Consider the following 6097-nt stretch of genomic DNA (forward strand, 5'->3'; position numbering starts at 1 on the left):
ATTTCGTTTTGGGACAGCCAAGAACTCAAAGGAATAATGATTCTATCATGGTTGTTGTTGACAGATTTTTAAAAATGTCTCACTTTATTCCCTGTAATAAATCGAATGATGCATCTCATATTGCTGATTTATATTTTAAGGAGATTGTTAAATTGCATGGTATTCCAAGAACTATGGTGTCTGATCGAGATTCAAAATTTGTTAGTCATTTTTGGAGAACTCTTTGGAGGAAGCTGAGTACTTCTTTGAATTTCAGCAGCTTGCATCATCCACAAACCGATGGGCAAACTGAGATAACAAATAGAAGCTTGGGAAATTTGCTTAGAAGCTATGTTGGCAAGAATATTAAGTAGTGGGATGTCATTCTTCCACAAATTGAGTTTGCCTACAATCGTTCTATGCATCATTGTATTGGTAAGAGTCCTTTTGAGGTAGTTTATGGTGCTAATCCTACTGGTCCTTTGAACTTAATCCCTAAATCTACAACAAAGCAATTTAGTGGAGATGCTGATGAAAGAGCTAAGCAAATAAAGAAGCTACATGAGGGTGTGAAAGAAACCATTGAGAAACAAAATGAGAGGTACATGCAAGCTGCTAACAAACACAGAAAACATGTGAAGTTTAATGCAGGTGATTTGGTCTGGATTCATCTAAGGAAGGAGAGGTTTCCGCCGGGCAAATTTGGAAAACTGAAACCAAAGGCTGATGGTCCATTCAAGATGTTTAAGAGAATTAGCAAAAATGCTTGAGATTGAGCTACTAAAAGATTACAGAGTATCCCCAACATTTAATGTGGCTGATTTAAGTCTTTTTTATAATCATGATGACAAAACAAACAAGGACTTGAGGACAAGTCTTTTTCAACCAGGGGAGATTGATAAGGGAGTGTCTAATTTGCTACAATCTGTTCATATGGACCATGCTGATAATATGATATTTATTTTCAGCCAATAATATTGCCACATAATCTTCAACTCAGCCTACTCAGATATGACTTCTCATCAGCATATTCTGTTGGGAAATCATGGGGGGGCGACATCATATGCGCAGCGGAAGAACAAGAAAACAAAAATCCCCGATTCCCAAAAAGATGTTCGTCGTCGTGCGAAGATTGGTGCGCAAAATCCGCAAAACACAAAACTGCGTATAGAGATTGTGTTACCTAGGGAGATCGTATATCCCTGTTTCCTTGCAGATCCTCAGGAGAGGGTGAAGGAGGTCAAGCGTCCTCCTCTCTAGCGGTGATCCACACAGCAGGGTTGCGACGACGCTCCTCAAAACTCCAAGCCTACTCTGAGGTGGAGAGGGAGAGGAGAATAGGAAGGGCAAGCAAAGACTCTAGCCTATGAGGCTGTGAATCCCTCCTATTTATAGAGATCCCGTGTTAAACCCTAATGGGTCCTTCCCTAGTGGGTATTGGATCTGCATCCAATAAGACAAGGGGTCCGTCGGATATCTCATATCCGAACCTCTACTCATCGCAATGCCTACCATATGTGTGTGACCCTCTAGGCCCAATATCGAGCTGGCCGTGAGTCATACCTGTCAGAACTCCTTCTAACTAAGTGAATTATTATCTCTGTAATAATTCACTCGACTCATCGACTACGGAAGTACTAGGCCACTACGCCGTAGTCCCCAGACGATACAGGGGAATCCAATCCATTGGACCTGTCTGTCCTCAGTTACCATGTACCTATAGTCCCTCATCCATCTAATATCCCAGAGACCGTATATCGAGCATGGTGCTGTCAGACCCATACGGTTTCTACTTGAGTCTCGCTCTAATCGGATTCTCCCGGAGAACTCTTTCTCTCTCAACCCGAATGACCCTGGCCAGGGATTTGTCTGAGCAAGAACACATGGGATATTCCTCTCATGATACCGAGAGTGGATGATCCTCTTTCGACACTCAATAGCCCTCGTAAGGTCGACTACCACTCCCAATGACCAGCTGTACTAGATCTGGGAATAGCCAAACCTATAAGTCTGGTATCAAAGAGTGGAGCACTCATACAGGACATCCTTGGTGTCTCAAGTCTAAGAACCAGATACACCACTAGGACTACGGAATCGTTGTCTGACAATAAGGCATCATCAACCATCCAGCATTCCGTAAGCGGATCAATCAGTGAACTCATTCTCCAATGAGCACCTGTACTGTATCCCTAGTGTCCCTACACGAGCAGCTATGAGACCAGCTGCATCCATCATATGGACGGGTATACAGCACACCAGTCTATCCGGTTATCACGATGTCCCTCTCGAGTAACCTATGACCGGGATTATTTAGGATATGTGTTTAAAGGTGAATCGATCTCATTATCATGATCTCATCACCATCCGATTCCCATTGCACAAATCCAAGGACATCACAATACATATGCATTTATGCAATAGTTATAAAGTGATATACGCCAAAAATATAATAAGCAAAAAGATTCTGTATCAAGTCACACGTGCCATCACTCACGTGATTGGCTTGCTGGGCACTTATGACTAGCAATCTCCCACTTGACCTAAAGCCAATCACCTATGTGTCTGATCCCCATCAGACCCCTGTGACGCTCAAAGACAATCTGAGACAATGGCTTTGTTAGTGGATCTGCAATGTTATCTTCGGATGGAACTCTTTCCACTGCTACATCTCCTCGGGTCACGATCTCTCTGATAAGGTGGAACCTCCTCAGAACATGCTTAGATTTCTGATGAGACCTAGGTTCCTTCGCTTGAGCAATTGCCCCGTTGTTGTCGCAATATAGGGAAATCGGCTCCTCACTATCCGGCACGACTCCCAAATCTGTGATGAACTTCTTCAACCAGACTCCCTCCTTTGCTGCATCTAATGCAGCAATGTACTCCGCCTCTGTGGTCGAGTCAGCAGTGGTATCTTGCTTGGAACTCTTCCAGCACACTGCTCCTCCATTCAAGGTGTACACATACCCTGAATTCGACTTGCTATCATCGACATCAGACTGAAAACTTGAGTCAATGTAGCCTTCAACCTTAAGGCTATTACCTCCATATACTAGTAAAAGATCCTTAGTCCTTCTTAAGTACTTAAGGATACACTTTATTGCTTTCCAGTGCTCCAAGCCTGGATCCGCCTGATACCTGCTCGTGACACTCAGAGCATGCGCTATATCAGGCCTAGTACATAGCATGGCATACATGATAGACCCTATTGCTGAGGCATAAGGTATCATATCCATGTTCGCCCTTTCTTAGAATTTTCAATGCCAAACATTTTGACAATGGTTTCTATGTACCTGGACTGGGACAAGCCAAGCATCCTCTTGGATCTATCTCTATATATTCTAATCCCCAAGATATAGGATGCTTCCCCTAAGTCCTTTATGGAGAAGTGTCTAGATAACCAAGTCTTTACTGTGGATAGCATTCCTACGTCATTCCCAATGATGAGGATGTCATCCACATATAACACCAAAAATGTGATAGCGCTCCCACTTACCTTCCTGTACACACAAGGCTCATCTTCGTTCTTAACGAAGTCATAAGATCTGATTGACTCATCAAATCTTATGTTCCAACTTTGGGAAGCTTGCTTTAGTCCATAAATGGATTTAAGCAACCTACACACTTTATCTGGGCAGTTCTTGGACACGAATCCCTCAGGTTGCATCATATACACCTCCTCCTCGAGGTTCCCATTGAGGAATGCGGTTTTCACATCCATCTGCCAGATCTCATAATCATAGTGTGCTGCAATAGCCAATAGAATTCTGATGGATTTTAGCATTGCTACGGGTGAGAAGGTTTCGTCGTAGTCAACACCTTGCCTTTGACGATACCCTTTAGCCACTAGCCTTGCTTATAGGTCTCTACCTTTCCATCTACTCCGATCTTTTTCTTAAAGATCCATTTGCAACCGATGGGTACAATACCTTCGGGCGCATCAACTAGGTTCCAAACCTTATTGGAGTACATAGAATCCATCTCAGAATTCATGGCTTCTTGCCACTTCCCGGAGTCTATACTCATAATAGCCTCCTCGTAGGTCTGAGGATCAATATCCTCTACATCCTCTGCTCTAATATGTCCCACATATCTCTTAGGAGGATGGGATACTCTATCAAACCTGCGTAAAGTTGATACTTGTGTATTAGGTACCTGAATAGACTCGGGCTGTAGAGTGGTGCTTGAGCTTGGTTCTCCAACCTCGCTCAATTCTATCATTCTCCCACTGTCTCCGTCAAGAATGTGTTCCTTCTCAAGGAACACTGCTCTCTTAGCTACAAAGACCTTTTGGTCCTCGAGATGATAGAAGTAATACCCACAAGTTTCCTTGGGGTATCCCACAAATTTACATCGCCCTGTCCTTGATTCTAACTTATCGGGGTTGTGTCTTTTAACATGGGCAGAGCAGCCCCAAATCTTAACTACTTTAAGATCAGGCTTCTTCCCTTTCCATATCTCATATGGTGTAGACACCACCGACTTAGTTGGAACTCTGTTCAGAAGGTAAGCTGCGGTTTCTAGGGCATATCCCCAGAATGAGATGGGTAGGTCAGCGAAACTCATCATGGACCGTACCATATCTAATAATGTACGATTTCTCCTTTCAGAGACACCATTGAGCTGAGGTGTATAAGGAGGTGTCCATTGGGATAATATCCCATGGTCCTTGAGGAAGTGAGTAAACTCTGTACTTAAGTACTCACCTCCTCGATCTGATCGAAGAGTTTTGATACTCTTTCCAGTCTGGTTCTCCACCTCATTCTTATACTCTCTGAATTTCTCAAAGGCCTCGGACTTGTACTTCATTAAGTACACATATCCATACCTTGAGAAATCATCAGTAAATGTAATGAAGTAGGAGTAACCTCCAATGGCATGAGTTGACATGGGTCCACATACATCACTATGTATGAGTTCCAACAACTCAGTGGCTCTCTCTCCAGTTCCACTAAATGGAGAGTTGGTCAGTTTTCCACGAATGCAAGGCTCACAAGTTACATATGACACATAGTCGAATGGATCTAGATATCCATCATTTAGCAACTTTTGAATCCTTCTTTCATGGATGTGACCTAGCCTACAATGCCACAGGTATGCACTGTTCAACTCATCTCGTTTCCTTTTGGACATATTTATATTCATGATATGTGGAGTGGTGTCTAACATAAATAAACCATTATGCAATGTTCCTTTCGTGATGATCTTATCATCTAATAATATCGAACAACCATTGTTCTCAAAAACAAATTTATATCCACTAACTGTTAAACATGAAATGGAGATAATGTTTTTGATAATAGAAGGAACAAAATAACATGCATCTAATGCAATAAAAGCTCCACTAGGCAGATGTAGGGCGACCTCGCCAACAGCTAAAACAGCAACTTTTGCTCCATTACCCATCTTGAGGTCCATCTCGCCTCTCTCTAGTCTCCTAGGCCTTGCCAGAACCTGCAACGAATTACATATATGATAAGCACTACCGGTATCTAATACCCATGTGTTATCATAAGAGTCTGACAAATGGAGACCGATCATGAATGTACCTGAAGCTTCATCAAGCTTTTGTTTCGCCCTTTCTGCAAGGTACTCTTTGCAGTTTCTCTTCCAGTGCCCATCTTTACCACAGTGGAAGCACTGGCCTTTGTCCTTTGTTGGGTCTTTCTTAGCAACCTTTGCTTTACCTTGTTTGCCCTTGCCCTTTCCCTTCTTAAGGGACCTTTCTGCTTTCCTTTTCTTTCTGGTCTCACCAGTGTAGAGAACTGGCTTCTCTTTCTTAATAGTACTCTCTGCCTCCCTCAACATATTGAGGAGCTCTGGGAGAGTCACCTCAAGCTTGTTCATATTAAAGTTCATTATGAACTGTGAAAAGGAATCTGGTAGGGACTGAAGCACAATGTCCACACACAAGTTATCCTCTAGGACCATTCCTAGACCTGTGAGTTTCTCTATCCACTCAATCATCTTTAGGACATGGTTCTGAACCGGTGTCCCCTCAGTCATCCTAGCGCGGAAAAGGCTCTTGGATATCTCATATCGTTGAGTCCTTCCCTGTTCCTCAAACAATTTACGGACATGTAGGAGAATGGATCTGGCATCCATCTTTTCATGTTGTCTC

This window comes from Musa acuminata, chromosome BXJ3-2 (assembly GCF_036884655.1).
Source record: "Musa acuminata AAA Group cultivar baxijiao chromosome BXJ3-2, Cavendish_Baxijiao_AAA, whole genome shotgun sequence".
Classification (NCBI taxonomy): domain Eukaryota; kingdom Viridiplantae; phylum Streptophyta; class Magnoliopsida; order Zingiberales; family Musaceae; genus Musa; species Musa acuminata.